The 12,719-nt window shown below is 27.0% G+C and overlaps 1 long non-coding RNA gene across 2 annotated transcripts; it reads left to right on the plus strand.

The window, feature by feature from the left end:
* The first annotated feature begins 6,604 nt into the window (after positions 1-6,604).
* Positions 6,605-7,838, plus strand: LOC105784533 (uncharacterized). 2 transcript variants are annotated; one of them, XR_008192918.1, is made up of 3 exons: positions 6,605-6,844; positions 7,194-7,481; positions 7,564-7,838. It is a non-coding gene; the product is annotated as an uncharacterized LOC105784533 (long non-coding RNA). The 2 variants fall into 2 exon arrangements; XR_008192917.1 differs by lacking the exon at positions 7,564-7,838 and having other exon boundaries at positions 7,194-7,542.
* Positions 7,839-12,719: the final 4,881 nt, after the last annotated feature.

A 12,719-nucleotide genomic window follows, 5' to 3' on the forward strand; every position in this document is an offset into this window, starting at 1 on the left:
TGCTATTCCTCGTTGTTAATAGCCTTGCCTGCTAGGTAAGTACACAATCGTTAATAAGAGATTCTCGTAACTCACAAAAATACCTCGTTACAAGAAATTTACAAGGTGAAGAAAGATTGCAGAGATGCTCACATTGTCAATTACTTACCCAATAGCCTTCTAATCGATGACTAATAATAGAGTTTCCATTAATCCTGGATTTCCCCACTACTCCGATTAACAAAATAATCTAAACGAAAAGAAGAAAAGAAGAAGATAGAAAACGACCAAAAAGAAATAAATAAAAAGAAAGAAGAAGAAACTATCGTTAATTAATTTCCTAACTTCTAGGCAGATTTTGACATTTGACAAAAATATATTTCCCTAACGCATACGATGGAATTTAAATTCAAGATCAGACAAAATACAGACAGATGCTTAACTAATGAACCAGCAGGCTCATTCTTGACACAATTTCACACTGAACTGAACTTAATCGGGTAACGCGTGCTTATGGGTTGATTTCAAAACAATAAACTTTTAATGAGGCGACTCGAACTCCATAACTTTAACACAAAGATAGAGCACAAAACCAAAAATACAGAAATCTAATTATTGCAAATTTTCACAACTAAATTCTTAAAATTTTAGGGCGTTACATGTAATATATTATCTCATTTCATATTTTATAAAAATATAAAATACCAAATTTTGTAAATCATATTTGTCCAAATTTATACAATATAGTTTGTGTAAAAATATAAAAAGTATAAAACATCATATTTTGTAAAATAAATTTTTATGTATTTTAATTGAATAAAAGGTACAAATATGATAATTTATGAAAAATTAAAATATATAAAATTACTAAAAAAACATATTTGGAATGCATCTAGATAAATGGTAATGGAGGTTCAAATATATCTAGACAACTAATTATCTAGCTCCATTTTAGAGTCAAATAATATTTCTAATTTTTTATAAATTTATACTTCTTTAATTTTATATTTTAAATATTTTAAAATTTAAAATAATAATATAAAAATCTGTCATGTTATAGAAAATTTAAAATATGTTAAAATATTAAAAGTATGCCTAAAATGAATAAAGACAAATAGTTGTCCGATTTAAATGGATCTAGACAAATTTTAGTCCATGTACATTCCGTATGTGTAAAAACTATAAATTTTTTATAATTTTAAATACATATTTTTACTTTTTCCACATGTCGTATCACTATGTTATTGGTCGTCAATGTCACATCAATATATTTTAATGGTGTTAATCGGTAGCTAAAAAATATCAAATTTGACTTACAATTTTTAAAATTAGATACCAGGTAGGTCTAAAAAATTTAAATACAAAGTAGATGAAAATTGCTAAATTCAAATACCTCGATACATATTAACCCAATTTAATATTATTATAAGTGGAAAAATAATGTAGCATTATTTTGTCATTAGTTGGACCATAAAATTATACTGACGGCTTTTCTTTTTTGTCATTAGGCCCAAGATTGTTATAGTTTTGAAGCCTATAATTTTTTGGCCAGAGAGTTGTAATTGAAACTTGCAAAGAACAATAGTTTGTAAATGGGAGTCTGGGTTTAGGGTCAGGGCCCAAACTATGTATCAATATTTTGGATAATTTTCTGTTTTGTCCCCCCCCCCCCCACAAATTGTTTGACCAAAATTTGAACTAAATTTTGTTAATAAAGAAGTGCTAAGCAATCAATTGATTCTAACTCAAATTCAAAGATTTAATCCAATTAATTTAATTCTAAACTCAATCTAACTTGACTTAATTATAAAAAGTTAACAGTTTGAACCATTCAATTTGGACATGAATTGGTTCGAACTCAAAAGAGATGTAGTAACATTTAGTCCTTAAACCTTTTTCATCTACAATAGCTTTGAAACTTGGCAGCTTTTTCCAATTTGATCCTTGAACTTGGATTTTGTTAGTGTATAATGTTGTGGCACACTTAGATTGTACTACACCATCACCAATATGTTTTTTTTTTAGAATTTTTGTTTTTATTTTATTTTATATAAAATTTTGTAATTTTTAGATGATTACATGGAACAATCCCAGAGTGTCACATCATCAATCCGGAATGGAGTTCAAGTTCATAGACCAAATTGAGAAAAGTTAAGTTTATAGACTAATGTGAACCCAATAAAATAGAAACCAAATTGAAAAAAGTATAAAATTCAAGATTAAATATAGTTTTGTCCCAACTCAAAATACCTAAACAAATATTTGAAAATAATCCAAACTTAAAGTAATTTAATTTCTTTAAATATGAATTCTTCCAATCCAAATTAAATTAACCCTAAACCAACTATATCTCAATATTTTGGATAATTTTCTCATTTTGTCCCAAAAGAAATTAAAAGTTGTTTAATTAATCAGTGGTAAGCTGGCTCAATTTTGAAAAAATTTGACCCTAACTTGATTTCATTATATTAACACTCCAAATCTTAATTTATTTGAATTCAAAATGATTCAATCAAATAATTTGTATTACTCGAACTAAAATGATTAGGATGTTCAAACGGTCATTTTAATTAATACCAATTAAATTATCATTAATGTAATTAACCAAATTTTTAGAAGTCTATTAACGGACGTGGATGATTTCAAATTAATTTGGGTTTGACATGTTTCTTCTTTTATTTTTAATTTTACTTTTGTTTATTTAGTTTTATTTATTTTTCAAATAATTTTAATTTTCATAATACTTTTTAAGCTCATTATAAGAATATATATAAATCCATTAAATTTTATATTTTGGACTGTATTGGATCTATCTAATATATTGGACCTATAATATTTTATTAATTTTTATTAATCGATTAATTACCTAATTTTGAATTGTATTAACTAATGACAAAAATTTCAAAAAACCTTTAACTGACTACCGATCAAATTAGATTTGGTAGCCGACCAATTAACCGAATTAATTCAGCTCGACTAGTTAATTTTGTTACATCTGAAAAATGCACACCCCTAGAATTCTATCTAAAATCGATACTTCAATCATTTCAATTTTTTTAAAGGAGAAAAAGAAAGGTAATATCTATCCCTAAATATTAATTTCTATTGCCCATGAATATCAATACCTAATAATTGATAATTAACACGGTAAGGAGCTATAGAATATATGGAATAGGACAAAAAGCTTTGTTTTTGTGAATTGTTCGTTCATTGAATTAATTTTTAAATAAGTCATATCTTACTCAGGCCAATTAAAAAGCTGAGGTTATAGTTAAAGCCGTTAGTAGAAAACCGAAATAACTAGTTATGGTAGGCATGAAGGGGCTAAATGAAATATGTTCTTTTTTATACATATGTTTATAAAAGTACTTATCTAAGTTTCAATTTTTAAACGAGAGGGGGATAAGCAAAAATACCAATTGAAATAATAAGTTCAATTGAAATTTTTTTCTTCATCAATCATTATAAATGGTATTCACAAAAATAGAGCGGCAGGACAATAGTAGAAAAGAAAAAGAAATCGATCCATCATCTTTGTAGTCAGGTCAAGAAAAAACCTTTGGATCTAATACAAGAATACAAGAAAGGTCGCCTCACAAATATTGATTCGTAGAAATCTTTTTTATTCCTTGCTCTCTCTTTTTTTTAATCTATATCTAATACTATCGACTACTCTTACTTGTTACTAGACGACTAAGCAATTCCTTAAAAAAAATGGCTTCTAACAAAAAAACAAAACCTCTTGTGCAACTACGAAAAAAAGTTAATTTTTAGATTTCGCATCTAATTGGCTTGCGAAAATATGAGAATTTCCTTCATGAATTATTATAAACCAACTTGTTGGATTCACGGGTTACTTAATCTTCCGTTTCTAGGCCCAAGCCAATACCTCCAGGAATTTTCTATTGCATGATACCTGGTTATACATCGACAAGCAAGAAGAAGAAAGAAATTATCTAGCACTTCACATTGATATTTTGCTTGAAATTGCGTTGATGTGTCCTTAAACTATATTGTTTTTTTGAGTTAGGTATCTAAACTCATAATTTTGTAACCATTATGAGCCACAACTGTTACCCTCTATAAAAAAAAATATAGAGTCAAACACTAGTTGATACGTGTCATTTTGATTATATAAAAAAAATTAAATCTTAAATAAAAATTAGATTACTATTCCATATTATATTTTCTCTCTTCATCTTCATCTTCTTCTTTTCCAATTCCTTTATTTTCATCTTCAACTCTCTCTCCCTTTAGCTACTCGAACTTGACTCGAAAAAAATTCAAATTCGATTCGGTAACTATATATAGAGCGAGCTCGAGTTTGAGCTATCGGTCAAGCTGAATTCGAGCTTAGTAATACTTGACTCGAACGACTCATAAGTCTTATTGAGCTTTTCATATTTTTATATTATTAAACTACATTACTACCCTTAATATTTTGTTAACCTCAAGCTTAATTATTGAGTCGAGCACGAGTTCTAACTTTAGTAAAACAAGTGATAAACAAACTTAATTAAACTCGAGCTCAAATAACTCGATTATATCTCAAGCCGAGATCGAGCTCAAAAATAGATGTTTGGTTAAGTTTGAACCAAATATCAAACTCTAAATTTTAAACTCAAATTTAACAATATTTGAACTAGGCTCAACTTGATTACACAACCCATTCATAATTGGTTGTGTGAGTCACTAATATGTCAAAAGTGTTTCGGCATCCGAATACAAGAACTAACGAGGTCCAAATTGGTCAGATTGGGGAATCGATTAAAAACCCGACCCGATGAACTACTGCTACATCTTGTAAACTCGAAATCATTGGCCTCCACTTGGATTTTAACGGTGGTTTCAAGTTTAAATAAGGCTAGGGTTAGGGCTTGTATTTGGGGAATTCAACGGTTCTAGTAATTTTGATGGTTTTTATAAAAATAAAAATAAAAATTGAAAGTAAAATAAAGAACAGGATGAATCAAACCCGGAGATGTGCTTTCAACGAAACCCAAAATGAAAAAACAAATGTTAAAGAAAAGAAGTGAAAATACATAAATAAGAAAATAAATACAATTCTCATTTAGATTTTAATGGATTATTTTATTCAAATAACCCAAAAATTTAATTACGTTGCCTATATAAATTTAGAGCAATGTTTATTTGAATTATTATAAAAGATGAAAACTATTATTGCATGTCCTAATTTTATCAAAAAAAATTAATTTAATTGTACATATTATATTTAATTTAATTTTTAAATTTAATAATAATGTCAGCGATGCAATAATAATTAACAAACATGATAAATAGTCCAATATTGTTTTAAAATATAAAATATGTAATCAAACTTAGAAAATAGAAAAGAAGAGAAAACAATGAGGAGTTAATGTTGCAATTTGTTGGGTGAGTTCGAGCCTTTGTCGGCCGGCACCTGACACCCTCAAAAAATAAAAATCAAATAAAGGGGTGCTAGCACAAAAAAAAATTGCAAAAAAATTTGGGTGTCAACCATCTAGTGCCCAAAACCCCAAAAATTATTTTTTTAATAGAAAAAATAGTGGTGTCGGCCATCTAGTCTCCATAACCCAATTTTACTGTTCATTTTAAGTATTTAGATGATTGTTTTTGAATAAATTTATTTATTTATTTATTTATTTTTGATTATTTGAGTAAAGTAAATGAAAATTAAATTATAAATTACATGAAGATGATAGAGAGAGGAAGGGGAATAAAAATGGAGGATTCGAAAAGAAGAAGAATTAACAGGAAAATTATAATATTAAATTTTATTTTTTATATAATAAAAATGTCACCTTTTCAACTTTTGATTGGTTCAAAGAAATTTTTTAGTAGTTAATTTATGTATCATTCCTACCACATTATTTATGATTTTTTTTATTATTTAGAAATATTTTAATAATTTTTTTCATTCATTTCATTGATATATAATTTTGGTAATTTTTCCTTGAATCTTGAACCTCGAAACCTTGAACGTGGTTCGAGTTCGGGGTTTGATATTTAGGGTTTAGCATTCAGAGTTTTGGGTAAAAAAATTATCAAAACGATGTATCAATGACATGAAAAAAATTATTGAAATGTCATTAAACAATTAATAAAGGATCATGTGAATACATAAAATAATTTCTTGAAATGATGGTTGATGATTATAATGACCACAAAATTATAATTTTAATATTTAATTCAAGAAAAAATTAGAGAAATAAGTAAAAATGATATAATTTAAAAAGGGATCATTCAAGTAAGCCTAAAACAAAAATGAATGGGACTTAAAATCAAGTGAATTAATCCAATTCACATATATAAGTGAATATTCTCATAATCCAAACCCCAATGACCCCGCATGTTTAATTAAACCATAACAATAATCACCTAATTGCTTGAACAAAGATAATATAATAAATAATAAAAGGAGAAGAAAAACAAAACTATTGGTTTATCAGACCAGACCAAAAGACCTGTCGGAATCTGAACAAATATTGAACCCACTTCCAGGAAACTTCTGATAGAATCAAATAAAGTGCCAACAGCTTTTACTTTTTGCCACGCCTACCCTTTTTACAGTATTTTCCTTTAACTTTATTAATGTTCATCAAGACAACATACTCATAATAATTGTCTTAAAAGTTGAGTTCATATAAAATACATTTATACAATTTGTTCTATTGATGTGAAAGCACTGTATTGTTTATGAAGTAAGCATTGTTCCAAGGATTTTTTTTTTTCCATTTCCCTTCCTGGATCCAATTCTTTGCTTACGATTCTCTGTTTCGTCATGCATAAATTGTGCAAGGACCTGCCATGGCTGTCTGCTTTAATCCCAAACCTACAACCTATATGCCTGACAGACCTCCAGGTATCAAATCATCACGATCTCTTATGTTCTTATCAAATCATACGAATGGGAAATCTTGGTTTGATGAATTTTCTACAGTTTTAGATCCATTTTTAGATGTCAAAAATTTGGGGTTCAAGTGTTTATCAAGGGCCGACTCCTCTGTATCATGCAACCCCACCACCACCTAGTGGAGAAACCTGGTTTTTTTTCTTGAGGGATCCTATGTGCTCTGCAGTCCTTTTTTTTCTTTTTTTTTTTCCTTTTAAAAACTGTAAGTTTGCATTTAAATGTATAGAATATATACACACACAAATATTATTTTTTCAAAGATATTGTTGAAGAAGGTGATCTTGTTTGTCATTTGCAGCCATGGAAGCTTTATGTTGTTGCTTTCTCTTTGGATGACTGCTGCAACTACAACCCCTCTGTGATATGATTCTGGGCTGAGATCCTGCATCAGCAATAACTTATATTATATTGTTGAAGAAGGTGATCTTGTTTGTCATTTGCAGCCATGGAAGCTTTATGCTGTTGCTTTCTCTTTGGATGACTGCCGCAACTACAACCCCTCTGTGATATGATTCTTGGCTGAGATCCTGCATCAGCAATAACTTATATTATATTATATATTATGCTGATGGGAATTAACAAATCTGTATGTATTTTCATATATATAAGTTTTTAACAGAAATCCCAATTCTTATATATTTCTACAATCTGAGAGTGTGATTTTGCAGGTATTTTAATGTGTATCAAAAAGTGAAAATGAAAAGAAGGCTTAGAGAGTCACATGTTAAGCTATCAACAACAAAGCTGTGGATCATGTGATTGACCCATTGATCATGATAAAAGACGACTAATATATATATGGAAAGGAACACTTGTTGACACCTTAATGCCTAACTTTAGATCCACATACACCATCCAATCATTTTAGACTGTAAAAGGGGGGCGGGGGGGGCATAAATGGCTTGATGGCTTAACACTTTGTAGTAGGTGGCTCCAACACAATGGATGACCCAAAATCTCCTTTTTTAAGCATTTCTATTTACAAACAGAAACCACTAATTATTCAGTGTATGGCTTGTTTCTCAAGTTTAAGTGTAATCGAGTCAAGTTAAGTTTAAATTATCAAAAAATCGAACTTAACAATTAAATTACATTACTAAATCCAAATAATTTATAAGATTAAATGTCTCGTTTAAATTGGAGATATAGCATAAAAGGGTTTGAGGGAAAAACATGTATTATCAACATTTTCATCTATGGTTTTAGTTGTATGTCCATTTGTTAAAGAGAGCTTAATTTAGTGCACAAATGAGAATGTAAATGTCAAAGTAGGGTGAGATGGTGATTTGAAACATGGGCAAGATTTGATTTTGTATAGAATTTAATTTAAAATTAATTAACAATAAGCAAAAATACATAATCATTAAGTAAATTCAATACTATTTTGGTCTAATTACACTAAGATTCTCTTTTTAAAAAATAATAATTGAAACCCACTTAATAACAAAATTAAAAGATTACTATTACATTTTAAACACAAAACAAATTTAGTCACGTTGCTAATGTTACGCATATAAAAAGCCAAATAAGCAAATAAAATGTTGAATACGAGGTTCTAAGGTTTTGGTTGAATAAAAATTGTAAAATTTTCAGTTCAAGATTAAATTCCTGAAATTAAAAATAAAAGATTAAATTGTAAATATGTAAAATGTATAAAGACTGATATCATAATTAAATCTAGCATCTTAAATGTAGAAGAAGAAGAAACCCCAGAACTTTTGTGAAAGAACAAAATTTTAATAATTTGATTTTCCCCAAAAGATAAGTTAGTCATCTACATAATATATATTAATGAATGACATAATTTGAAGTTTCTCCATTCAAAACATTTCAATAATAATGAATTTAATCAAATACCAATCATTAGGAGAAAAAATTGGAATTAAAAGAAAAAGTACAATGAAATTTCATTTTTGTATATTATTCAAAGAGAGCAACAAAATTTTTTCTTTTTCAAGGAAAGTCCTTTTCTAATGGCATTATAGCAAATGCAAATGGCAAAGCTATGAAGAAGGTTCTAGAATTATGTAGAAGAAAGATACAAATACCCACCACTTCCCCTTACTCTTAGTTCAAACCCTAGACCCTATCTTGAAATGTCATACATCCCTCAACTAACCCTCCCCCAAAATAATCTTAGTAAATATTCTGTCTTTTCTTTCATTTTTTTAGTCAAAAACAAATTATCAAAGTTGAGTTAGATGTTGATAAATAATTTGGTTAGAGCTTTCGATAATGATAATTTTAGGATTTAAATTTAATTTAAATACAAAAAATAAGTTGTTGAAGAAATAAATATATTAAAACTACACTTCTTGTTGATAAATCACTTGTTGAAGAAATAAATATATTAATAAAATAAAGGGATTTATGGAGGCGAGAGGCTGAGTGTCGTACAAGTAGAATCTATATAAAACTACACTTCTCTATTCAACATTGATTAGGATAAGGTTTTTCAACCTTTAAATAGATGCAGTCGGAACTCTTTTTATATTATTCGTTTTTTCAACATTAGTGAATTTCTTCTCTTCTGTCCGTAATTTTTTCTTGAAAGAGTTTCCACGTAAAATCTGTACATTTTTTTTTTACAATTATTCTATTGTCATTATCAACGTGTATTTCATTGCCATTTTTTCTAACAAGTAAATTCTAAAATCTAAAATCTTATACTTCCTTTTTTTTTCCCAATAAATTTTTTTCAAATTTCTTATACTTTAACAATGGGAAGAATAAACGTTAAAGGAAGCGGCAAGAAAAATGAATAATTTAATTCTTATCTTAAATTGAAGGAGGTTCACGTCACTTTAAACACCATAAATTGGGATTTTTTAAAGTTTCGGTTTTTAGAAATGGAATACATTTTATGTCCAAACTATTTAGCATTTATAATCAGACAATAAATACCCTGATTACAAAATGATGAATACCCTAATTATATGACAAAAAAATTTACTGCCTTTTAAAATTTTACTTTTGTTTCAAAGACTAAATTACTTACTTTATAGTAGACCAACTAATTTTACCTTTAGCATATAGTCCAGGACCCACCAATTTAACCAATATTTTGCAAATTAAATCTCAAAATTATGTATTAATTTTGATTTGGTGTAATTATATATACGAAATTTTAGTTATGGTTCAAATGAATGCATTTAAATAAATGAATACACCACTTTATTTTATGTTAGATAAATAAGTTTATTTATTTATGCAACATGTAAACATAAAATGGTACTATATTGATAATTGTGTTAGTGATTTGTGAAAATTAAATCAAATAAAAATTTAGAATCGGATAAAATCATAGTTCATATAGAACATTACATATTTGATCAAAATTCATATATAAACATACAGGTAAAAAAAAGTTATATGGTAACTTTATGTATGATATCATTGTATACGGAATTAATTTTCCGGAAAATCATTTCCAACTTTTCCAGCGTTTGATTGGCGGAAAACATTTTCCATTTGGAAAATGAACTCCAAGACAAGGGAAAATGGGTTACATTTTAGGGAAAATGTCTTACCCTTTCAATTTCCGTAAGACATTTTCCGTGCTCTCCTCTCTATCGCCTCCTTCATTCCTTCCTTCATTTCCGTAGAAAACGCTTCATTTATCGATTTTCCAAGAACTTGTTTTTTAATTATTCAATACTTGTTTTTTAACACAATTACAAATAATTTATTTGATATTAGTTTTTTCAATTTATAATGATTAATATTGTAGCTTAATAATTGAGTATTATTATAAATAAATCATTGCAATATATGTAAAAATAATTTAAAATATAAAAATTTTATTAATATATATTAATATATGTAAAAACAACTTTTCCGAAAAATATTTTCAAAAATTCTACCAAGCAGCAGAAAATATTTTACACAGATTCAATCAAACACCAGAAAATATTTTCCAGTAAATCATTTTACAAAAAAGTAAAACATTTTCCAGAAATCATTTTACGGAAAATATTTTACTGGCAATCAAACAGACCCTAAATTTTAAAAATTGAATCGAAAGTCAAATTAATCAAATATCTAATTTTCATTTCAGTAAGTTTAACCGATTGAATTAAGCAATTCAAAACTTTAGTTTTAACGTGTTGAATTGAGTAGAAAAATTTTGAATTGATAAGATTTATTTTAATAACCTAATTTGAATTGAGATTGTTAGAAATTAAATCGAGTAAAAGAATTTTGAGTTAAATAAATTTATTAGAATTGAATTACAACAATTTATACCGGTCAAAGTAAAACCATGTTGACAATATAACTGAATTTCAAGTTATAACATACGTGTATATATTTTTTCTAAAACAAATGAAAAAATAATAGACTTTAATATGATAAATTTAATTTAGTAATTTATTTGTTTAAAGTCTTGAATTTATCATTTTAGAAAAAAAAAATAACTTTTTAATAACTTAACATAGTTGTATAATTTTGAACAAGAATCCCCAAAAAATGAAATAGTCAACGGAAGTCTACTCTTTTTTTTAATATAAATGCCTAGAACTATTTACAGTTTTTCCTCAATCCTTAAATAGAAAGATAAATACGCTTCAGCACATTCAAATACATATATTCCGACATAGACAAAAATATCAACATCGACCGAACTAGGACTGATCAACAAAAGCCGTACTCTAAATTATTTTAAATATTATTTCAATCAAAACTCACTAAAAAAAAGCATATTATAAATACATACGTGTATATATTCTTTCACTTCAATATTTATATTTAAAAATTCTACAACTAGGGTTTGTCTGAGAACAAAATTAAGTACTAAATTGGCTGCTTAAGAAAAGAATAATGGGAAAGAAACCTTTTTCTGCTTCATACTAATGCGTTTAATTTAAATAAGGTTTAAATATAGGGTAAACTACAAAAATAGTTACTTTTGTTTGCTTTAGATTACATTTTAGTCACTTATGTTTGAAATGTTATGTTTTAGTCGCTTATGTTATCATTTTGTTACGAAGTGGTTACTCTACCGTTAAACTCCGTTACCTCCCTGCCGACGGTTCTACATGACAATCCAAATTAAAATTATTTAATTAAAAACCTATTTTCATCTCAGTAACTGGACATCCAAGTTGGCATTTAAAACCCATTTGGATTGTCATGTAAGACTGCCATTAGGGAGATAACAGAGTTTAACGGTAGAGTGATCACTTCGTAACAAAACGATAATGTAAGTAATTAAAACGTAACATTTCAAACATAAGTGACTAAAATGTAATATGAGGCAAACAAAAAGTGACAATTTTTGTAGTTTACCCTTAAATATAAAATCCGCATTTAAATTATATCAATTTTTTTCATTTAAGTACTTATATTTCGTTTAATTATTAGTGTAATAATATGTTTATTCATTATATATGTATTATAATAGTTAGACATAAAATGAAAAATAATTAATATAATTTAAAACTTGAAATTAGAAAACAAGTAAAAACTCTTTGTAAAATAATAATACCTATTCAAAATAAACGAAAAATCTCTTTGCTAAAAATAAGTTATGAGAATGACTAAATATTACCAACTGAATTAATTTATTATACACTATTCCTATCAAATGTAATATTAAAGTTTTTTTTGTAAGTGGTAATTAAACTATTTATTTTATTTTATTTTATTTTATTTGAATCCAAAAAAATTATCAAAGAGAATACACCACGTGGCATGTTCTTACTGGATGTTATATCATTTTGATGTAAAATGAAACGAAACTTATTATTTAATACCTAAATGAGAAAAATGATATAATTTAATAGCGAATTTTACTGTTATTAAATGGAGCTTAGACAAAGAATAT

This window comes from Gossypium raimondii, chromosome 13 (genome assembly GCF_025698545.1).
Source record: "Gossypium raimondii isolate GPD5lz chromosome 13, ASM2569854v1, whole genome shotgun sequence".
Lineage (NCBI taxonomy): Eukaryota > Viridiplantae > Streptophyta > Magnoliopsida > Malvales > Malvaceae > Gossypium > Gossypium raimondii.